A 26,353-nucleotide genomic window follows, 5' to 3' on the forward strand; every position below is an offset into this window, starting at 1 on the left:
TAAAGAGTTCTACACTGCAAAAAAAAAGCATCTTTAAATACATTGTAGTCACTTTTAAAACGTTTAAAATATCTAATTTTTCCAACTTCCATCTTAGAAACTAATGCATTTTAAGATGCTTTTGATAACTTTTTGGAAGCAACTTAAAAGTGACTACCAAAGTATCTCAAAATAAGATGCCTTCTTTTTACAGTGTATATAGGAGTTTTGATCACCGTTTTGAAAGAGTTCCATCGAGTTCCTTAAAAATCTCTTAAAAAGTTTTCTTCTTAACTTAGAAAAAACTACAAAATTTCGAATTTTCAAAGTCTTGTAGTTTTTTATTTTAAGGTTTAGAAAAAACGATAAAAGAGTTTCTAAAAGAACTCGATGTTGAGCTAACGGAACTATATATAATCAAGAACTCTTAATCTATTAAAAACAATTTTTTTTTTAAATTTCAAAATCTTGAAGTTGTTTTACTTTTAAATTAAGAGAAAAATATTTCCAGAGTATTTTAAGGACATTTTCATTAAAATTTATGTACTGAATACATAATTCGATTACTTGACTATTATCAATTAAATATTTAATTGAATCAAATAATATTTATTGGAGTCAATTTAATGGTATTTACATAAAATACTGAAATTATTGGTTCAAATACTGTTTAATTGACTCCGATAAATATTATTTGATTCAATTAAATATTTAATTGATAATAGTCAAGTAGTAATCAATTATTTGAATCAAATACATTTTTTTCAGTGTATGTCCTTGTGAAAAAAAATTCTTAATTGATTATAAACCTTGTGAACATTAGCAACGTTTTTAAATTACAAAATTAATTTAAAAGTATTTACTATAAAGAAGAATGTAAAAGAAACATTAAAAAATATCTATTTCTAAATTAAGTATCCCCTAGAAATAGGCAAAGAAAATTTTTATCAATTTGTTATTTTCAAGGTCATTAAAAATTGGCTACAAAACGTATAATTGAATTTTCAACCACATGTGATTGAATTCATGACCACAGAAAATTGACCTTTCAATCGCGAGTACCTATACTTATTTTCATTATTGGAAAAGTGTTGCTGAAATTTGACAATAAATCCCAAACGTAAAATACAATTCATCAACATTATTATTATCAACAACACTTTCCTATTTAAAAGAATTTATAGTAAACAATTTTCCTTTCTTGTAATTCTATACTAAAACTTTACAAAAAAATAAAAATTATTGTTTTTTAATTCATTAGTTTTCTTTAATTTCTACACTAAATTTGTAATAAACGAGTTGAATAATTTTCTTTATAGTTTATAATAAAAAAATATGATTAATTAATAGAAATAAATTTATTAATAACAAAACAATATAATAGTATTAATAAACATTAAAATTTATTCATTTTCTAACAAAGAAAAAGAAAAATATTAATCGTCCATAAAAAACTCTATTTACGTATTCAGGAATTTATTTGACAGGAATCAATTTATAAATACTTTTGACATTTATTATCACTTGTTTCTTTTTTTTCAAACAAAATTCATACTATTCTGTACAGCAATAAAGTAATTTAAAAGAAATTAGTGGAATAATAGGGGAAAATGACGAAATTAAAAATTTATTAAGTGTGACAAGTATATTTGATAGATAAAATATAAAGCGATTATGATTTAAAATGGAATTTATATATTTATAAAAAAGGAAAAATTGATTATTACATATATCGCGTTTTCTTACGTGACGTTAAATAGTTATACACTATATGTGCGATGTAAACGTATAGAGAGAACGTGATATATGTAACGTCCTCACAACACTGTTGAGCTTGCGTCAATCGTTTAACGACGTTTAGTTTTCAGAAAAATTTAACACGAGGGACACAAAATGATAACCTTTTTTATTCATGTAAAATTACAGCATATTTACAAAATCTCAATAAATAATTTCTATTGCAGTGTAAAATTATGTTAATAATCTTGAAATAAAAATGGCTCTAAATGTTTAAGACAAAATACGCATAACTTTGTTATTTATAATGAACTTTAAATTATTTAATAATTTTGGTAAATATTGCCTGCAATTACTATTTTTTTTGGAAAACTAACATTAATCGAAAAAATAATAAAACTGTTCCTTGATATCTATCAATAATTGTAATTACTATTTATTTATTTAAAGAAAATTTAAGGGTATGCTTTTTTTTGACCTATAATATAGTTAGTACTTTTCAACTAAATCTTGACCTTAATTATTAAGTATTTTAATCCATGGAAATGTCTTTCAGCTAATTTTTTTGGTACTTTGCAGATTTGTAGTTTAAGGCCTTCTGAACAAATATGTTAATGGCAAAACTTAAATAATTGGCGACCCTGAAAACCCTTGAGTAACGAAATACAGGCGAATCCAATCGAATTCTAGAAAAGTCTGCCATATTGGATTCGCCATTTTGAATTCTTTTAATCTCATTATGGAGTCATAATTGAGGCTCCGGATCTTAAGGGGTTCCCGAGATGAAATTTTCAACTTACATTGGCCCATAAAAACCTAGTTTAAAACTGATTCAAACCTTTTAACGATTGTTTGACCCTTATGGCATTACTTTAACCTTTAATCAACCTTCGATTGTACATTTCCAACCCTAAAAGGAACCTTATGAACCTCAAAAGAACTTCTTAATTTTATGATTCTGAAATAGTCAACCTTACTAACCTTCCTTTAACCCTAACATACACTACTTTCTTCCTCACCGACTTCGTTTGAACCTAAAAAATTGATTTTCGAATCTCCTTTGTCCCAAAAATATCCTTTTTAGTTTCCGGAAACAGACCATAAAAGTGTAGGCAATCATAAAAATGGGACAAAAAATTACTAGCAATCCTAAAGTAAGTGTTTAAAGATGTTTAGCTTAGTGGAGCTTAGTGGATCTTAGTGGATATGAAGAGGTATATATGAATAAATATACACAAAATATAGTTTTGGGATTTCCAAATTTCCCACCCAAAAATTTACTATAGTAAAAACACAACTATCACATGGCCTAAAACTCATATTGCAGTTAGTTTTTCGTCAACTACGACAAAGTTTGCACTCATTTTTTGAAAGTGTAGAATAAAATTTGATTTAAACAAAATTTATGTAATAAAAATAAAAAAAAACAATTTTGTGCTTGTGTTGTGGGTGACAAGTAAGATAAAAACTATCAAGGAGTAGGTGGACCCTAATGAACCGAAATCAAAAGGTTAATTAGCAAGAATTGTAATGTTTGGAGGTAAGTGATATTTATTTTGTGTAATAATATTAAATAACTTCAAATATCACAGGTATTAGGCGTAAAAACACAATATCCATTGTTAACCCTTCATTAAAAAAATTATTTGAATCAAATGTTACATTACTGAGGCAATATTGAAACGATATTATACCAAGCATTTTCGCATAGTATTAAATATTTTGTATTTAGAACAAATATTATAAATTATTTCAACGTTGTCTCCAGATCATCACAATAAAAATTACCGCTGTATTGAATGACAATATTACCTGAATATTTTCGAGCATCGACACTACAATTTCGCCATGCTTTATTGCTTCAAGTCGAATATAACATTTGCAAAAATATTGGCAATATTTCTATGCAATATTAATCTATTTTATTTATTGTTTAGAATGGACAAGAAGATTGTTAACTGGATGATGTAAAGCTGACAAGGGCCGATTATATCAACATCATGAATAAAAAAGATTCCAACAAAATATATATAAAATACAAAAAGAAAAAAGAGCAATAATATAAAAAAATTCGAATTAAGTGAGAAACTTAATAATAATGTTTGTTGTAACGTTTAAAGTTTACTTTAATTTAAAATGTAAAAACTATAATTGTAAAAGTAACAAATAAAAAATTCATAAATCTGAAAAACGTCATTTTCTTTCATTTAATCCTGCTTGGCAATAAAATAGGCCATAAATATGGAAACACTCCAGACGCTACCTTAAGGAATCTTAACCCTACATGTACGTGCTTCATTAGCAGGTATAAATCGCACTGTCGAACCTTCTATCAAACTTTTGAGGCTGCAAAATAAACCTTACAACACTATAATCAACCAGAAAATAGGAAAAACTGGACGAAAGTGACAAAATTTAGCCTGATTGTAGCTTCGTTAGGAGCAAATATCTATTATAAGTCGGTTTCAAATGAATATTATAAGATTTTTAGGGGGTAAAGAATTGTAGATTCATAGCATGTTGAAAGTAGGCTAAAAATTTTGTCTCGGGTTACATGGGTCAACACGTCCAGACAATGTATGATTGTTTAATTATTTTTTTTTCATAAAATAAATAAATATTTTATTTGAGTGTTTTTATATTTTAAAGTACACTATTAGAAGAGTAACTTGTAAAAATTTCGTTAAAAAATATTTAAAATCAGGGCCGTACCTACAGGTTCTTTGAGAACCCTTCCAAAAAAGCGGTGGTCACGATATCTTCTGACCGGTTCATTGAAAATCAAAAAACCAAATATTTTCTGTTAGTGGATGAGTATAGCTCGTGATTGAACGAAGGAATATTTTTTTTGTTGATTAGAACCGATTTTACATGGTCTTAATGGTTCTAAAAATTTTAACTTTTGATAAAAGACACTGTCAAACATCCAAATTTCAATTTCTTTGAAAACCCTTCGTTCAATCACGAGATATATTCACCCACTAACAGAAAATTTTTTGTATTTTGATTTTAGATGAAGCAGTCAAAAGATATCTTGACCACCGCAAAAGCAATTTTTTTTTAAAGGGGCCCGAAGAACTGTTGCTACGGGCCTGATTTTTAATATTTTTTATCAAAAATTTAATATCTTTCTCATTTAATAGTGTACTTTCAGATACCAAAGTGTTCAAATAAAAAAATTTATTTATCAGTCTGCCAGACATTAGCGTAACTTAAAATCTTAGCTGAAATTTGATTAAAACTACGTCCGTACGTTTACGTCCGCATGAAAAGAGACTATCTTGTCATTCACCTACATGAGTATATTCCTTTCCTGTGGACATACACATATTAAGCTGAACAAAAATTAATATTTTTTCAAAAAATGAAATTTTTTTATCAGATTAGTGTGACAATAACCGCAACTAACTTTTTGAGATAAATGACAGAGGGAAAATTTTTTCAGAATTACATTCTGAGTTTTTCTTGAAGCTTTCAATTAACTTAAAGAAAGTTTTTTTCAATATACTTTGTGCAAGGTTCTCTTCAGGACATACTTACCTCTTCAAAGAAAAAAATGTGTTAAATTTGTTGCGTGCTGTTTTCAGATTGTGTTATTGTAACACCCATTAATGTTAAAGTAACACCAAAAGTTTTGTTTTTCAGTGTTCCCTTACGAAAAAATATGACTTGTAATGTACGACATGAATTAGTGTATAGTAATTTGCGTGACGTTATTTCGCAACGCCGTAAACAAAACATTATCATCTACAAACCTCAAGGCACAAAAAACTTTAACAGAATTATATGTATTTAACTGATGTTTGCTGTCAAATCTTTATTAATTATCTATCACAACTAAGAAGTTTGCGATGACAGCGGACCACTTAGATCTGACAACCAAGAACGAAAAAAGATAAGTAAAAAAAGTAAGTATTTTGAGTGACTTCGCTGTCAAATAGCGAACCTTTTTGATATGACAGCAAACTTGTTAGCTATGTTCCTATTTCAACTAACCAATCCTTCTATGCGTGTAAGGTTATTTTAAAATTCGAGATACTGTGCAAATTTTTTCTTAAGAGTCGGATTAAGGGGTTAAAAAACGAAATAAAAACTATAATATCATACTGTCCCATAGAAAAAAAATATTTTACTTTTACTTCTACACGGAAAGAAAGGAATAGTTGACACATCCAGATACATGGATATCACAGCCATATTATTTCGAAAAATACGGGATATCCATAGTTAAGGTTGCTGCATCCATATTCTATGGCTGGCTGTATATTGTTGGAGCAGCAAAAGATCTATGGTTGGGTGATCCATAGTAATGGAAATAGGAAATAAAAAAATTTGAATCACTCAATTAATTAAATTTCATGTCACTTGAGATATTTTATACACATTTTTGTTAATTAATACACACCACTTATTGAATAACCGCATATAAACGAAATAAATTATTAACCGATGGGGGAGACACGAACCCTAGACCTAACGCATACTAAACACTAACGCTATCCACTACACTATACACGCAACTACAATACTTGAGCATATAATATTCCTTATATACTATACACATATTTCATGAAAATGAATTTACATAAACAGTAATAGACAATAACAATAATAAATAATAAACAATTATAACACTATTTATACACAATAAACTCACAACGCGATTATATAGACTCGACAGGAGACCGAAGCAAAGGACAAATTGAGACGTCCATATTTAAATGGATGCCATGATAATGAATTGCGCGCAACATGTATCGAAATTTTGAACTATGGATCTCCCAACCAAAGTTTATATGGATGAGGCAGCCATATATGAAAATCCATAGCATGAATTGTAAGCCCAACCATGCCTATGGATGTCACATCCATATTTGATTTAACAATATAATATGGCTCCCTCATCCATTGAATATTGAAAGTGCTTCCATCCTGAAAGTTGTCTCTTCCATAGAATTGGATAACACAAGAATATTCTGCTCAACAATATTTTTATGGATATCTCTTCCAGACCTTTTTTTCGTGTAATTAGAACTTTTGACTGATAATTTAATAAAGGTGAAACAAGTTAATAATCTCTCCGAATCAATTTTGATAATTTGGTTAGGTTACCTGAAAAGTTGAAAACAATTTTACATTCTCGATCTGGTGTTTTTTTCGTGGCGTCGCGAAAAAACGCCACGTAAATTACAACACTTATTCATGCACGGAAAGAAAAGGTCTGGAAGAGATATCCATAAAAATATTGTTGAGCAGAATATTGTTGTGTTATCCAATTCAATGGAAGAGACAACTTTCAGAATGGAAGCACATTCCATATTCAATGGATGACGGAGCCATATTATATTGTTGAATCAAATATGGATGTGACATCCATAGGCATGGTTGGGCTTACAATTCATGCTATGGATTTTCACATATGGCTGCCTCATCCATATAAACTTTGGTTGGGAGATCCATAGTTAGTTCAAAATTTCGATACATGTTGCGCGCAATTCATTATCATGGCATCCATTTAAAAATGGTCGTCTCAATTTTTCCGTCGCGTCGGTTTCCTGTCACGTCTATATAATCGCGTTGTGAGTTTATTGCGTATAAATAGTGTTATAATTGTTTATTATTTATTATCGTTATTGTCTATTAGTTTTTATGTAAATTCATTTTCATGAAATATGTGTATAGTATATAAGGAATATTATATGCTCAAATATTGTAGTTGCGTGTATAGTGTAGTAGATAGCGTTAGTGTTTAGTATGCGTTAGGTCTAGGGTTCGTGTCTCCCCCATCGGTTAATAATTTATTTCGTTAATATGCGGTTATTCAATAAGTGGTGTGTATTAATTAACAAAAATGTGTATAAAATATCTCAAGTGACATAGAATTTAATTAATTGAGTGATTCTAATTTTTTTGTTTCCCATTTCCATTACTATGGATCACCCAACCATAGATCTTTTGCTGCTCCAACAATATACAGCCAGCCATAGAATATGGATGCAGCAACCTTAACTATGGATATCCCGTATTTTTCAATATAATATGGCTGTGATATCCATGTATCTGGATGTGTCAACTATTCCTTTTTCTCCGTGTGTTGTAAATTACATGTCATACTTTTTCGTAAGGGTTAACTTATGATTTTTTACCTAACTTGCAACATTTATTGTTCATACTTTGACCTAAATATCAATGTTGTACTCGCCTTTTGGCCAAACTTCCAGAGTGAGTTAATATGTTCACCTCCTGACTTGAATTTAGACCTACAATTTGAGACTGTCCTGTTTACTGACCTTTTGTCAAGTCACTGACCAGAAAATCTCATCATAATCGTGACAAGAATTTCTTTCCAGACACTGGCCAGTCACTGATTTGAAGAATTATTTAAGATTCACCTAGAAAAACTGGTCCACCACTGATCAGAAAAACTTGCCGAATCCTATTAAAAGAATTATTCTAGATTTTTCCAAATCTCTATCCAGAAAATCTTGACACTATCAAAAAAAGAAACTGTGGACACAGAAACTGACCAGTTACTAAGGAAAAAAACAAAGCACCAATCCCATAAAAATACTCTTAGTCAATCATTTAGAATTAGATATTAAAAATAATTTTTATGTTCCATACGGTCAAAAACAGAAAAGTCTAAAGTAACTTTATATAAAAGTTATGATCGTTTCACTGTCACATTACCAAAGTTTACATTTTTCTAAATTTTGACAAGATAAGCCGTCAAGTCTCTGACAAGTGACTAAACAGTTTATCTGGTCATCATTTCTGATCATTCATTACTTCTGACAAGTCACTGGCCAGAAATTCTGGTCACAATCGGAATAGAACTTCAGTTCTTAAACTTCTAGTTATGATAAGTTACTATCTAGTCACCGTGGCTGCGTGGTAACGCACATGCGTTGTGTCTCCAGGGTCAAGGGTTCGATCCCCCATGCGTGCGAATTTTTAATTCTTAGATTTAAGTGTTATTGGTAGAGTAATTGTTCATTAGTCTTAAATATTTGAATAATCACAAAAATATAAATAAATATGTAATTATAAACAAAATAAAAAGAGCCGGGAAAAATTATATTTTCTTCTAGATTTTGAGCAGAAAACTGTTCAGTTACTGGACAGTTACTTGCCAGTCACTGGCCAGATAATCTAACCAGTAACTGCTCAAGTAGCGCGTTACATTTCCAATCAATCACTTGCCAGATTTTCTGGTCAATTACTACCCAGAATCTAGAAAAACTTCCCAGTGACTGGTCATTATAGAGTTGAAATTTCTACCTGGGCAGTGTATCTGGTCATGATTTCTGATCATTACTTTTGACAAGTCACTGGCCAGAAATTCTGGTCACAATCGGAATAAAACTTCAGTTCTTAAACTTGTAGTTATAAGTTACCATCACCGCACTGCAAAAAGAGGTGTCTTGATTGAAGACATTTTTGGTGTCTTAGATACCAAAAGTGTCTTGGTTTGAGACGTTTTTCGTGTCTAAGACACCAAAAACGTCTCCACCCAAGACACCTCTTTTTGCAGTGCGTGGCTGCGTGGTAACGCACATGCGTTGTGTCTCCAGGGTCTAGGGTTCGATCCCCCATCCGTGCGAATTTTTCATACTTGGATTTAAGTGTTATTGGTAGAGTAATTGTTCATTAGTCTTAAATATTTGAATAATCACAAAAATATAGATAAATATGTAATTATAAACAAAATAAAAAAAAACAGGAAAAATTATATTTTATTCTAAATTTTGAACAGAAAACTGTCCAGTTACTGGCCAGTTACTTGCCAGTCACTGGACAGATAATCTAACCAGTGACTGCTAAAGCAGCGCGTTACATTTCTAATCAATCACTTGCCAGATTTTCTGGTCAATCACTGGCCAGAATCTAGAAAAACTTCCCAGTAACTGGTCATTATAGAGTTGAAATTTCTACCTGGGTAACTCTTTAAAATTGATCTAAATTTTAGGATTTTATTAAACTTCTGACGTTGAATCTAAATGAAAAGATACTGTTGCCTCGTTATCTGTGACTTTGATCTAAATTTTCAGTTTTCATCTATCTAGTTACCGAACTGAATTTTTATTATAAAAATTCAAAGAACCTGCTTATTGTAAAATTTCGGTTTTAGAAAGAATTTTTGTTACGGAAATATGAATTAAATCAATTCTAATTTTGAAAGTTTTAGTTAAATCAAAATTCGACTTTATGATGAATTTATAAACATTAATGCACAGTTCCAATATGATATAAGCGTTACATAATTCCAGTTAAAAACATATATCCGACAAATGTTTCTTATGTCAAGTTCATCAACGCAATAAATAAATTAATTACGTTTCTCTCGTATCTTGTTAACGTTTTTTTATTAGATTTCCAATGAAGAAAATTAATTATTTCAGTGATACATGAAATAAATCGAAACAATTTATAATATGTAAGTATTGTTTTATAAGTTTCAGAATATTGCTCTGTAATGTTGAGAAAATATTTCTTAGCAATTTTGGAGTAACATTGCGCATTAATCTTAAAATAATATTGTGCAATGTTAAATGATGATGCAACTTTTTTGTTTTACTGAACATAAATTAATTAAATTTCAAAAGAATTGCCAATTTTATTGAAATTTTGAAAATTTCTATCCGCTTGTTTCCAACTCCCCAGAGAGAAGAACGAAATGTGATGTTCATATATATAAATATAATGTTATTAAATACATTATATACCTATATATGTATGTATGTTGGGAATTAAAACTCGTTTAATTTTTGCGTGTACTTTTGAAATAGTGGCTCGAAAGCGCTGATTTAAAAGAAACGAGTATAACTGAAAAACCGGGCCCGGGATATATCGACTTGAAATTCAGACACACAGGGTGCATACAGACTGGTTTGTGAAGCGAGAGAGTCAGTACGTTGTCAGAATCACAGGTAAACCCAGTGCCTCTTTAAAAGTTGTATTACTTAGTATATACACATATATATATGTATAGACAAAAAAAGCATTTTTCAATAAGGTCCAAAAATGGCTTTGTCTTGTTTACTTGTAATATTCGCGCATGTACGTGAAGTGCATTTTCGACGAAAGCACATTCACTTATTGTTTCTTTCAGAATATTCTCTCCTGCGGTGTCAATAAAAAACAAAATACAAATCCAATCGGAAAGGCTGGAATTTTAGTATAATTTTACTAATGCGTGAATTAATGATTGACTCAGATTTTCCAGTTCTAGTCTGTTTTTTAAATTTCCTTTTTGCTTTTAATTTTTATTTTATTTAAAATAAGAATATTTTTAATTTTAATAATAATTATTCAATAACTTTAAAAAAAAGAATAATTTAATTAGACTAAAAGTAAAAATTACGAATATGATATGATATATGATAAACGAATGATAATAAATAATAATAAATTATTATTTAATTCATTAACTTTAACTAAAAATTTCAATTTTACATCTATTGTAAAAAAATCTATTTGTAAACTTATTAAAATTTTAGTAAATTAATTTTACAAATTACTCAAAAGTTAAGCAAAAAAATACAATTTTTGCATACATAATACAAAGTTTTTTAAACTTAATAAATATTTTTTGTGTTAAAATGAAAGAAAAATATAATGCATTCAGGAAAAACGTTTAATTTTGAATAAATGAAAAATGAAAATTCAACGAAAGTTTATAACTATTGTTTGCAGTATCATCGATTCTATGCTCTTACACATAGATACCTTATATCTATATTATTCTTGTCATTAATAAATGTTAGTGTTGTAAAGTATTATCACCTATAATGAATATTGGCAGATATCAAAAAAGATGTTTGATGTTTAACAATTAAAAATCGCGAAATACTTTAATGTTCGAAACATTTAATGTTAAACTGCAATCATCTCAGTCAATTTGCATTCGTAAATGTTAATTATGCAATTTTTTGCATCAAATAAAGTTTCTCTAACAATAGAAGGGAAAAGCTAATCAAAGTGAATTGACTTTTAAGAAATTTGTTACAAGCTTACTAAATAAAATAATAATAATAATAATAATAATAATAATAATAATAATAATAATAATAATAAAAATAAAATTAAAAATAATAAAAAAATAAAAGTTTTAATAATATTAATATTATTATAAATTATTACAATTTATAATTATTAATTACATTTAAATTCTTAACAATAAGTATTGACAATATTAAAATATTCATAACAAAACTTTACCGAGCTTTTAATAAAAATTGTGTTTGTACTATTTTTGAAAAAATGCTGTTGCTTTTTATCAGTTTTAAAAACGATTGAATTTTTTAATTATAAATTTTTGTTATGATGTGTAAAAAGCGAAATATGCGTAAAAAAAGCATTTGAATTAATACCCTTTAACACTAACCATGCCAACAATGGTCTATTACAATTTTCAAAACAAAAACAAAAAAAAATGAAAATGTTAACTTCTTCAAATTTAAAAACAAAAACAGTCACAATTCTCATTGCGTAACTATTACAGCGTATGCATAAAACAACGTGTGAATCATTTGACAACAAACCCAATGCATTGATCAATCTGTTGTTATCGATTAAATTTAACAGCGTAAATATTTTTCCAAGAGGGCTTTTTATAATCCAATATAATCATTGGATTATACTACATTAAATAATAATTAATAACAATTACAATACAGCAATTAAATATTACACTCACTTTACCTCTTCAATTTTTTTTAAACAACCATCAATCAATTTTCACTCATATTGTCAAATTGTCATTTTCAGTACATTAAAATATTGTATCCAATTATTATCATTAACAATAATCACTTGCAACATTAATTATAACTGAAAACACATTATTTTTCGCAAAAGAAACAAAAAGATAGTACTTTGGCACCTTATTATAAATTTATTGCGCGGCAAATATTTCTATTGGAGAAAACCAAAACACCTTATTTTAAAATGCAATTTTGAAATGACCAACAATTCACAGAATTTACCACACAATATCTTCTTTTTATTGTAGAGAAATAAATAATAATACCTTATTTTGTGTTATTGTGGGCGAGAAAAATAGTAACAATTGAATTTCCGCGGCTCTATATACATGTATACTTGAAATGTCGAGGATAGTTATTTTCTATTGCGTCGCACTTTGTCGAGTGTGTGTGTGTATGTATATGGAGAGGGGAGGGTTGAAAAATGACATTCACCCGCGTGTTTGGGGTGGAAACACGATAAACTGAGCATTAGAGAATGCGCGCCGACACGGACCAAGTTCCAAGTCAGACTGGCGCGTTCCTCAAAGCCGGGTAGCGCGAGTGGTGTCGTCCCCGAGACACGTACGAATCTGCCGCTTCCCACTACCGTCGATCCAGAGTACCAGGAACGGATTTACTTTATTTGCACCTGGTGACTCGCTCGATTCAATCTTCCTTTGAGAAAAACGGGAATTTTTAATCTTTTGTTAGACTCAAATAACCCCCTTCCCGTTCCTCACTTGACCCTCTTTCTGTTTAATTAAAACGATAAAAAAATCAACATCTTTGAATATATTTATATTTACAAGGTGCGAAAATAGTCAGTTTTCGCTTTAAATCGGTTAAACCGGTTCGTTCATTAAGTAATGAATTAGTGAAACTTCTTGCGATTACTAATTTGAATTTAGAAATCGATATACTTAAGTTAGTAATTTTCGACTATCCAACTAGTCAGATTTTGTTAGTCGGTTACTATAGTATTAAAAAGATCCTTATTTCACTGTGAAAACCATTTATTTGAATCAAAAATATGTTGCTTAAATCAAACTTAGAATATCTTTTCTTTAATTTTGAATTAGTCACTTATGAATAATTCCACAGTACCGATTCCCTAGTAGAAATTTGTCCTAGTTATTATAAAGGAACTGTCCAGTCGCGCTTGAAATTGTCTAGTTACTTTACAAGCCAACTGGCTAATAACTGGAACGGAGTGTCACGCTTTTTTCATCAAGTTATTATCTAGCCCAACTTTATAAATTCTGTTCAACGGTTCTGTAGAAAAACTAGACAAATTAATTCTTTTAAAATACTGAAAATTTGTTTAATATTAAGATTTACTGTAGTTAACACATTTATTTCATGCAATTAATCTAAAATTTCTATTTAGCATTATAATTTTTAATTAATTAGTTCAATTAGTATGTAAAAATAATGTAAATATTAAATTATTACATGTAATTTTCTACATTACTTTTTGATTTTTAATTCAATTAAAAAAAATTCTAAATTCGAATATCCTAAATATTTACTGTTTTCAAACAACTTTCATTTTTTTAATGCACTATTATTAACAATAACACTGAAACAAATATTTTTTATTAGTATAAACAATTATAATCTATATAAACCTTAAAACGATAACGAAATTTCACCGAAAAAATCTTGGGGGGTAACGGGGAGCGAACCCGGGTCCCGCTGGACTCGGCCGTTCAACGCAATGGATACTGAGAATTAATAACCACTGCACATATGTTTCAGTTCAGTGCCGTAACTAGAGATTTTAAGCATTGGTATATACTTTTAATGTTTTCTATGTAATAAAACATTTTAGATGATTTTTTTTAATTATTATAACTTTTTAGTAATTTAATTTGCAACGTTAACAATTAATAAATAAATTGATTACTGTAATTAAATTTTTAATTATTTTTATTAATTTATTATAAATTATTATAAATATTTATTAATTAATTTTATTATTTAATATGATTAATTGATTATTAATTAATAATAATAAATTCATTAAATTTTTAATTAATAGAAAATTATAATTAAACTAAAATGGAATTTAAAAAAATTAATTTTTAACTAATTTTATTATTTTTATATTTATTATAAATGATTGTAAATATTTATTAATTAATTTTATTAATTAATATTATTTAATTATTTTATTAATTATTAATATTATTAATTTATTTTATTAATTAATATTGTTAATTAATTTTAATAATAATTATTAATATTTTTTATTATTAATTAATTTTATTAATTAATATTATTAATTTATAATAACAAATTAATTAAATTTTTAATTAATAATAAATTAAAATTAAAAGTTTTAAAATATTGGAAAGAATAAGAACAAATTTATCTCTAGCAAATAATCAGTCAAGCTGTCTAGTTATTAGACATTATTGCAGTGTCATCGACACGACAAACTTAGAACTATAATTTATAGGAGTACTTTAAAGTAACATTAAAAAAACTAGACAGAAGTTATGTCTAGCCAATATCAAATTCAACTTAAATCTTTGACGAAGAGGGTTGGTCAGTAACTTTACAGTTATTTACCAGTCCGACTAGAATCAGCGTCAGTGACAAAAACTGTCCAGTAACTTGAACAATCGAGTTACAAAATGACAAATTTCTACTAGGGCTCAGGATGTCCTAAAGACATCCCATGAATTAGTGTACTAATTCATTTGTAAAGGCTAAATATTAGCAACGAATATTAAACGATTTAGTTGGTTTAATAACTGAATTAGTAGTTTTCTACTACAAATTAGTAGCGTTATGTTAGAAATTAGTCAAAACGTTTAAGGTACTACTACACTTTAGAACTTAAAAAAAATTTTTTTTTTTATTGTATTTTTTAACTGCTTATGACTTCAGAAAACACCTCCTCAAGTATTTATAACCAATTGTGAAAAATAAAAGTAAATTTTTCAAAAAATATTCAATTAATGTAAAAAGTCATTGACAAATTAAGTAAGTCTTTAAGGGGATGGTGGGGTCCAGCTTTTTGTTACGACCAGTAGAAACATTGGTGCTAATGTATGTAACAGTGTCTGACATAAAAAAATGGTGGGGTTTCAATTTGCAAAAGAATTTTAGGTAATTTATGGATAGCCTCTAACGATACATATAAAGTTTAAACGCGTTTTTCTCAAAATAACGTTTTCTCAAATTGCGGACAGTTTCTCTCTGAATCTACTGAACCGATTTTAATAAATAATAACTCGTTTTGTTTGTTAGCATGTCCTGTGTGAGAATTCACCAGAAAATGGTCAAAAAATAAAAAAAAATATGAACTAATATACGCAAAAAAGTTTTTTAAATATTTATAATAAAAGACCTAAGAAAATTTTTTTTTAAATTTGGTCTTTGAAGAGCCTTCTAAAGTGTAGTAGTACCTTAATAATAAACGAACCGGTCTTATTTAATTAGTCAAAAGTGACTAATTCCATGGAGGAATAAAATACTAAATCTACTTCGATTTGAGAAACACTGGGTGCTCTTAGGATTTTGGGGTTGCTGCCCAGGTGCGAGTTTCGGTCGGCTGTCACAGTATAGAAACGTCGGGCCAACTGTGTCAGCCTAAGTTTCGGCACCCAAAGTTGGGCTCTGAGAATCTTACTTTATGATGGTTGGCACAACTGTGGACCAAAGATGGACCAACGGTCATGTAAATTCCTCTCGTGTGCAATTTTTTTTATTTTCATAAGTTTGCGTTATTTCTAGATCACAGGTCTCCTCAGAGGTGGGCAGGTTATTCTAAAATGTAACGCTACAAACTTGATGGGGAGTTGTTCCAAATGACTTCCAGATTCCAAATTTTCAAACCGATAAATCGTACCTGATCCTCTTTTCGAATTATCTTTTATACAGATAGTCGGAAACTTCAAAAATTTATTATTTTAATGTGGAAGCTTTGATTCAGAAGACTGCTGATTTTTCGTTACTAAAAATTTTTTAGACAAAGATTTTATAGATAATTATGGTTTTAAATTGTCTCTTCTTCAAGAAACTTTTTGACTTTTTGAATTTGGACACGTCTGTCACATGTTAAAGTGCTATATATTATATGAATATATATATAATTTCAGAAGCCTGCAAATAAATAAAAATTTCCGTTGTTTGAGATCAAGAAGTCATTTACCGTAGCTTTTGGTGCGCTAAATCCGAATTAACATTTAACTAAATCCTCCCATCACGTCAGGATTTTGAGAAAATTGGGGGTAAAATACCCAAAAATCATTTTTTAGTAGTTTTTGAAAATTTCTACTGGGTAAATCCGACGTGCTAGAGACTTGTCATATGAGTTAAATTAAAGCTTGAACCCTCTACTTTACGAAAATATAGCGATATTGACAACAACAAACTAAATTAACTGTCAAAATTAATTTTTCAACAGTTGTCTTGAATACAAATTGACCTAAATACAACTATTTTAAAAAATTATTGGATTCGCTAAGAATTTGTTACTCGGGGATTTTCGGGACCGCTGATTACGAATATGACGTCAGATTTTTAAAACTCAAAATGTTGGATCCAATATGGTGATCGACTTTTAAAAATCTGTCCACAGATTTTTTAATTTTGACATCATATTCGCAATCAGCGACCCCGAAACCCCTGAGTAACAAATTTTAAACCAATCCAATCATTTTTTAAAACAGTTGTATTTACAAAATCTAAAAAGTGTTTTTGGGACTTATAGGGGAGAGTGGGGCAAGACGGGGTACCGGCCCTATTTAACAAACGAATTAACCAATCACCATTATATTTTACATAATACTGCACCAAGATGATAGTTTCTTGTTTACAAAACCTAAAAGCCATGAGAACAAATCTTTTATCTGTTTTACTAAAAAAACTGTTTTCGACGATTTTCTTGTGAATTTTTCACTTTTTTTAGGAGGTGTTTATTTATTTAATAATAACAGTTAATGAACTATATAAAAAAATTTATAACTGGCAAGGGTTACAGAAGAAGGGAAGCATATGTTTTTTTCTATGTTGAATAGTAAATTGTAGTAATTAATCATTTTATTCAATTTCGTAGGTGCGGGAAAGATAGGGTAGAGAAGAGTGGGGCAAGATGGGGTACACAAATGAAGCAAAAGAAAAGAGAAATAAGGGAAGTTAAGAAAACTACTTAAATCAAGACTGAATAAAATAAGAGTGACCAAAAAGAAAAAAGCTTGTCAGGTTAAATTAATAATTAGCAATGGTAAAGCGGAAAATACACCTTGTCTCTATAAATTGTAATGGTTATTATTTGGACTCAAATGAAGGCTGGGCTGCTTATTCTGTTTGCGGTCAATGGGCTTTGTGCAGTTGTGCTGGTGTCGATGACGAAGGTGAAGATGCAACCTTTACTTGTAAAATTTGTCGACAGAAATAGGTTGCTTTTTTAGTACCGCGCCGGTGGGCAAGATGGGGAGATTCGAAATTTTTTCCATATTATTAATTTTATGATTTTTTTAAGAAACAGATGGCCTTTGTACGCCTTTATTACTAAAGACTGATTCCCAAAGATGGTTATTAAATAAAATAATAAAATATATATTCGATAATTTTCGTTTTTTTGCGCTTTAATCCTTAAGTGCTCAGTCTTGCCCCACTCTCCCCAACCCCCACTTTTTTCAAAATCATGAACATATGTAATTATTTATAAAATCTTTGTCTAAAAAATTTTTAATAACGAAAAATCAGCAGTCTTCTGAATCACAGCTTCCACATTAAGATAATACATTTTCAAGTTTCCGACTATCTGTAAAAGAGATAATTCGAAAAGAGGATCAGGTACGATTTATCGGTTTGAAAATTTGGAATCTGGAAGTCATTTGGAACAACTCTCCACCAAGTTTGTAGCGTTACATTTTAGAATAACCTGCCCACCTCTGAGGAGACCTGTGAGATATTTCCACTCATTAAGTACTAAAATTAGAAAATGTAATTAACTAATATTTAATTTTTAAATGTTATAAACATTTTCTTTCCTATTTCATTTACTATATCCATTGTTAGTCTCCATCTTTAATCCAATTTAATTAAGAAGAGGCATATTTTATGAATAATAATACATTGTGCAACTAGTGGCGAAAATGAGTGATTTTGCAAGAGTCTATTCTGAGGCCGGATTCGGATGCAGCACATCGAAAACCTACGGAAAAGTATTGTCTGATTCTTAGAAAGTAAATTGAATCAAATTTTGTTGGCATGTGTAATAATTTAGTCATTACTTTAAATAAATAAGATTGTCTAAATTAATGAAAGAAAATAAGAAAAAAAAATTTGTTTAACTTGTTTCAATAAAAGCAATTCTGATAATTACTTACATTTTTATTGTTATTCATAAATGTTTATTTACTACAGAAATATTAACAATAATTATTAGTATTAAATAAATTGCTCCCCATTCTTTAATAATAAAATAACGAGCTTTAATATAAGCTTATTAATGTGAATTTTGTTTTAGAGAACGCGTTACATCATTTTCTAAATTTGTTAAATTTTATCTGCGAATCAGTAGGAGAGACTGGGGTAAACCCGCTCACTAGCGATTTGACGCTATGAAATCAACTTAAAATGAAGATATTGGTACTGTGAATAGTACTTAACATTCAACTTATATTATCGAACTTCCGTTTAGTTTCATAAATTCAACATAGAATCAGAGTCGATCAAATGTTTTTAGAAGTGTCAGAAAAAAAACGTTTTTTGGATTTTTAAGTTTTTCGATCATTATTTTTGAGTCTTAATTTATTTGGCATATTTTTGTTTCTATTGGATGTCCTTCTTCGAAGTACATATATAGTTTTGTCTTATTTCAAAAAGATTTAATTAAATTTATTCTGAAATGTGAGGAATACACTCGGGGTAAAGTCGCTCACGTGAAGTCGGGGTAAAGCTGCTTACTAAGTTTAAAATTTAAAATTTACACTGTAAAAAATTTGGGGACCCAGGCGCGAAAGACCAGTGCTGACGATGGGTTGAAACTTGACTGAGTCTTGAACGCCCAGCGTGGGTAACCCAGAGTTGGACCAGTCTTTATATCATTGTCACTCAATATTGGTTCAGCATGGGACACCAATGTTCGTCCCATGCTCGATTCAAGACTCGGTCAATCTTCGTGAGTGGAGCTTCAATATCCAGTCTTTATTCAATCTTGAATCAATCTTGAATCAATCTTGATAGTTTATTTATTACCGTGTGCACTTAACAATATTAGATATAAATTAGATATAAATATTTATAAATTATTTAATATTAAAATATTATTATCTGATATTTTTTAGTAATTTTTTATACTATTTAAAAATTATTATTCTTATTATTAATTATTATTAAATAATATAGTAAGTATTATTATTATTATTATTAAGATATCAATTGGTAAATAAATATTAATATTTATTTAGTGTATAATATTTATATTAATTATATAAGACTCATATCAATAAAGTTAAATTATTATATATTATTTTTTTTCTTGCACAGTGTCAAATTATTATTTCAAAGTTCAAGAGTTTCGTTTATCTGAAAAATTTTCAGTGAAAAAAATGTTCATTAGGTAGTAATAAATATTTATGCCTAGTAGTTTTACACTAGGTTTAACTGTTTACTGAATATTATCAAAAATATATTTTTCGTCAAACGCGCGCGACTAAACACAAATAACCTTGAGACTTTACAGCGCGACGTTGCGATTGTCGTGCTCCCACCATCCCATCTACTCAATGCTTTCCCCTCATGACGTCACAGGCGGGGAAAGCATTGAGTAGATGGGATGGTGGTATTTGTGTTTAGTCGCGCGCGTTTGACGAAAAATATATTTTTGATAATATTCAGTAAACAGTTAATCCTAGTGTAAAATTACTAAGCATAAATATTTATCACTACCTAATGAACATTTTTTTCACTGAAAATTTTTCAGATAAACGAAACTCTTGAATTTGAAAATAATAATTTGACACTGTGCGAGAAAAAAAATAATATATAATTTAACTTATAAAATTATCAGAAAAAATATTTTAATATTAAATAATTTATAAATATTTATAGATAATATTGTACAGTGCACACGGTAATAAAGAAAGTGAATATTGTATCAAGATTGACCGAGTCTTGAATCGAGCATGGGACGAACATTGGTATCCCATGTTGAGTGACGGCACTGGCATTGATATAGTAGATTAGGCGAGAAGCCTTCCAGCCTTCTGTGGCCGAGCGGTTTAAATGCGTGCGTTGAGAACTTCCGGTATGCGTTAGGGGCGGGGTGCGTGAGTTTCGATCCCACATGCGAGCGAATATTTTTCATTCTTTGTTATAAGCGTTTATATAAAATAATAAAATTGTGTGTTGTGTTGTGAATAAAAAATGTGAACATTGTTTATAAATAATGTTAAAAGTCTGTTAAAAATCAAGAAAAAAATGTAACGATTAACAGAAAAATTGTCTTTTTTTACTCAAATTATTTTTTTAAAATTACTATTCAAATGATATTTATTGTTAGTAATATATTCTTATTTATATGAAAATAATATAATTATTACAAATAATAACTTATTGTCATTAAATATATATGTATATATACGCACATGAATTAAAATAATAACAATAATATTTATTATATTATTATTAATAATTCATATATTCACATTATATTGAATAAACGTGATAAACGAGTAAATTTGGGAACAGTGGAAGCAGTCTTGTTTCAGTCCTGCGTTAGGCGTCCGCAGCATTGATTGAGCATTGATGTCCAATGCTGAATCAAGGCTCGCGCTGCAGTCTGGAATCGGTGTTACATTAAAGCTTCGATCAGTCCTGCTCTCGCTGATTCACTCATGCTCAATCAATGTTGACCAATGCTCGGCCAATCTTTATAAAGCCTGAACTCGGCGTCACTTCGCGCCTGGGGATTTTTCCCTGAGGTTCCTTGTGGAATATTCCACAAATTCACGGGGAAAAGTATTTTCACTACGATTTTGGGGAATTTTCCACAAATTAGTTAAATTTTGTACAAACTTGGGGAAAAGTGATAAAATATTAGAGAATTTTCCACAAAGCGAAGGGGAAAAAATTTTTCACTACAATTTTGTGCAATTTTCCACATAATAGTGAAAATTTCAACAATATTATAGGGAAATTTGTATATAATTTTAGGGAATTTTCCACATATTAGTAAGAAAATGTCATTTTATGAAAGCTTTGTGGAATTTTCCCAAATTTAATGAAAATTTCCACAAAGTTGAAAAAACTTTTTTAAATTTTATAAAATGGGTTAATTTTTACTAAACTGCATGTACAAAATTTTTAACATTTTTACTAAATGTATGATTTAGGGGCTAAAAAATTAATATTTATATTACAGTGAAATGTTTTTTTATAATACTTCATTAAATTAATGTTTTAAACAAATGAGCTTTGTCTAATTTATAATTTAAATAACAATTTTTACTAGAAAAAGCATTTAGAAGAAATGAAATTAATTAATCTTTACAATTATTATAATTTTAATAATTTAATAATTATATAATAAAAAATACTTTCACTATGAACTACACGGAGAAAAATGGAAAAATGATTTATGCAGTCAGTGTAGTACTCCTTTATAGAATAATATGTGACAGGTACACACTATAGTATTAGAAGTTTCATAGCTGAACAGTTTGGGACTCAACACAAGTTATCCCATTCATCAGCTTAAACAAGACTGTTTATATAGTCTAAGAGGGAATAAGAGTATAAAAAATTGGAATGAGAAATTACTTTCTCATGTAATTGTTAAAAGAACGCGGCAGTGTACAAAACACAAGTCAATAATAGAAGCGAATATTGAACAAATAGTACTCAGTCCAGTTCTTTCGAAAAATGAACGCCGTGCACATAAAGTAGATACCTACTCGAAAACCACAAGTTATTCTCTCTCTCTCACACTAATGGTCGTTCACTTATCTTACCGTTTCACTTACTCTTACTACTCTCAACTATTATGCAGTGCAGTTAAGTTCATTAAATTATTAAATATTGCTGTGAGAATAATTAATTATACATTTCATTCAAGGTCAATTCACTATTTTGTACACGAAAAAAAAGAATAATCAAATTTACCATGAGGACTGTCAAACTTAAAAAAGGTTTCAAGGTTATTAAGAAAGAATTAATGTTTTTTATTTATTTATTATTAAATTCTAATAACCGTATCAAATTTAAACTAGTTGACAATATTATTTATTCAATATTATGAATATTGTTGACATCCATACTTACATTAATTACAAAGTAAAATCCACGCATGATCTAATTTATTTCATTGGTAAGGGATGTTTCTTAAATAGGAAATTTCCCCCATCGATTGCGTAGCCGAGAGGCTTAATGTAAAAGCGTGCGATTTATAATTATATGCGTATATTTAGTTGTATGGTTAGGTAGGTGTTCCAGAGATGCCATTAGGCGGAGGAATTTCATCCCCACTCTTGCGCCATTTTACATTGACTTAAATGTAAAATGGTGCAAGAGTGGGGATGAAATTCCTCCGCCCAATGGCATCTCTGAGGTGTTCAATCCCGTATGATTGTAAGATTTTCCGATGCATTTAGTTGTTAATTGTAAGTATGAAGATGTGGGAAGAATAAAACTTGTAAATTAATGAATATGAATATATAAAGAGTGCATTTAACATATTTTTCTTTTTTTTTAATGATTGGTTATTGTTTTTTTTATATAAAATTGACGAAGTGAATAAAAGGAAACACTCGTTTCGCGTCGCGTCGGACATTTATTTTGACAGGTTCCGCGCCTGCGTTCCCTCATTGTGAAAATTTCGAAGTAGGGGACTGAGTCCAGTTTCTCTACTATGCACACTGCAGCGCGCCTTATAATCTTCGCCTGTGTTTCAATGCTCTTTACAGTGACATTTGGAACTAAGGCCCTCTATACACTGTACGCAACACCCTAAGATGCTTGATGGAAATGAATTAATGTACTTTTACTGGACTGAGTCCAGTTTTTTCAATATTGACTCCCAGTTTTTCAAACACTATTTTTCTCAGTGTAAAAGGTAAATAGCACATAGCAACCCTTCCTCGTCACATTGCAGACCATTTCCATAAATTTTGGAAACAATTTATTCAATATTCTTCGAGAAAATAGGCCGACAAATTTCCCATTGAAAGTCACGTGATCCGCGTATCACGACCCGAGCATCACGTGACTTTCAATGAAAAATTTGTCGGCCTATTTTTTCGAATGAATTGAATGAATTGTTTCCAAAATTCATGAAAATGGTCTAAAATGTGACGAGGATAGTCTGCTGTGTGCAAAAAAGTTAATATTTTGTTGCAATAATAAATATAAAGGACTGCAAATTTTTAATTTTTTTGCAATTTGGTCAAATTAGGTTCAAAAATTAAAAAATGTTACTGAAAAAGTCTAAACTGTAGAGTCTTATTTATTTGTTTACAACAATATCGATAAGGTTTTTTTATTAACAATGCTACTAAACATTAGTTCTTGATAATTGTTTTAGTGATTGAAATCATTTATAAAGATATTTTAACAATTTTAGGAATATAGTAATCAATAACAGTTGTAAAAAATGTTCTTTTATTTTATTATTAAAATATTTTTTAAAAAGTCCTTTTAGCCTCCCAAGTAGAAAAAAGGGGATTGTTAACCGTCCAAGATTGTAAACTTCTACGCCAGTGAGGGATCCACCTTGCTTTAATGGGGTAATAAACCAAAAAACGGAAAACATTTATACAATTAATTATTTAAACAAAATTTTTTTTAAATTATTGTTTTTGTTTTATTATCAGAATATTTTTCTGCATAATTTTCAGTTTACTCCAGGTTAATGGCTTTATTTGTACATAATTTAACTTTTTATCTTTGTTTTAAATAATCTCGGAAAATTAATGAAAAAATAATAATTTATTTATGCGATATGTTTAAGAAGGGTTCAAACATTATGGAAAAAATTCAGCATCTCTATAGGTTATATCTTATAGGAACTACACGCTTTCAAAGTGGACCCTTCTTAGAATAGTGTAAAAAACCGTGTATTTTTCACCTTCAAAAATCCATAACTAATGCAAAAAATTGTTCTGTATTCCGACATTACGTATAGGAACGCAGGAATAGTGCAGCTCTTCATTACTGGTAGTCTTAATGTAATGCGATTTTTTCTACCTGAAATATAAGCTTTCAAAGTGAGGAGCCTATACTTTTTGACCCGATATAGTAGACATCGTTATCATTTCAGCATGACAGTGCTGGCGCAGTACTCTGTCAGTTGTACTTTTACTATTGGGTTGCAGCTGTTTTCAATATATATTTACTTACGAAATAAACTCGACAGGAAACAAACAATTATGTTGTTTAACTCACCTGAAACAAAAATAAAAAAGAATACATTACATTAGAATTAATATTTAAAAAATTCGATAACAAACAATAATATATATATATATATATATATATATATATATAAGTTTTATAATTTATCAATAATTATTATTATAAAACAATTTATAACTAATAATTCATAAATTTGTGAATTATAATTTCAGGAGTCGCAGTGATTTTTCATGTAGAATTTTATTTTTAAGAAGAGAATTCTATAAATCACGGTAAACTTACAAGTAAAGGTTATTGTGAGCTTACAAGTAAAGTTTACTGTAAGGTTACAAGTAAAGGTTATTGTGAGCTTATAAATAAAGTTTATAGTAAGCTCACAAGTAAAGGTTACAGTAAGCTTAAATGGTAAGGTTGTAGTAAGGTTACTATAAAGTTGTAAGGTTGTGGCAAGAAGACTAGAGACAGGAGGTAAAACTTCGGTAGTGGGGGTATGGCAATGCTGAGTCGCTCAGCTGATGTATGGTCAGGCGTTTACTTTCAAAAAAAGTTTTCGCCGCAATAGACCACACGGACTTCTGCGCAGCTACACACGTAAACACAGGAAAATATATTCTATACAAATACAATATGAAATATAAGTGTTTATATTTTCAAACATCTTTTAGTTATTAAAAAAACGTTTTAAAAACAAAAAAATGTGTAAACTAGCATGAAGTGTATTAAAAGTTAACAGAAAGTAATAGTCATAGTGTTGTGTAGGTTTATCTTTCTTCTTGTTACAACTTTTCACACAGCACGTTTTCGGAATTTTTAACTATTTGAATAACACTTAATTTAATAATCACTCACATTAATTCTATATATCCGTTATGACACACATTGTCAATTGTGTCTCGATTGCACTGATTGCACTTTAAAGTTAACCTCAAATTAAAATCATATCATACACATATGTAAAACATATGGTATACAAGAATTTGAATGTGTGAGTGATGTGCAGAAGCACCGCGCCAGCGACTTTTCGAAACGAAAAACGCCTGGTTAATAAAAGGCATTTGACTCATCCCCACTACCGAAGTTTCACCTCCTGTCTCTAGCCTTCTTGGGTTGTGGTAAGGTTGTAGTAAGTTTAGTAAATAAGGTAAATCTTTACAAAATAATATATAATATAATTAAGAAGTAAATAAAAAATTTAAAAAAAATTCTGATCCTGCTCTATTTTGGAAATCTAACATGCCGTTGAAAATCTTGAAAATAAATTTGGGAGGACTGGGATTCGAACCCGGGATCGACGTGCATAAACCTAACATCCTAACTAACTGAGCTAAGTTGGGTACTGACAAAGAAAAATTAATTTCGCTTTTAAAGAGTTAGTCATCTTCTTGGTTCACCTTAAAAGCAAAATTGATTTTTCTGTATCCCTTTGCCGAAAGTACTGTCTTCCCGGTCTGATTTGGCTCCGGGAATAGCGACTTTTGTGGCCGGCTCGACAGACCCAACGAGCGCTCTGATTGGTT

The 26,353-nt window shown here is 29.3% G+C and overlaps 2 protein-coding genes across 2 annotated transcripts in view; both read right to left on the bottom strand.

The window, feature by feature from the left end:
• Positions 1-13,820, bottom strand: part of LOC122505690 — a 176,901-nt gene extending 163,081 nt beyond the window's left edge. The window contains exon 1 of the mRNA XM_043617472.1: positions 12,749-13,820. The gene's annotated coding sequence lies outside the window, so the exon portion shown is untranslated. The remainder of the gene's footprint in view (positions 1-12,748) is intronic.
• The window catches only part of LOC122505686, a 654,464-nt gene that overhangs the window by 293,974 nt on the left and 334,137 nt on the right, over positions 1-26,353 (bottom strand). The gene's annotated exons all lie outside the window — the stretch shown is intronic.

The sequence above is a fragment of the Leptopilina heterotoma genome, unplaced genomic scaffold, assembly GCF_015476425.1.
Source record: "Leptopilina heterotoma isolate Lh14 unplaced genomic scaffold, ASM1547642v1 Lhet_362, whole genome shotgun sequence".
Taxonomy (NCBI): Eukaryota; Metazoa; Arthropoda; class Insecta; order Hymenoptera; family Figitidae; genus Leptopilina; species Leptopilina heterotoma.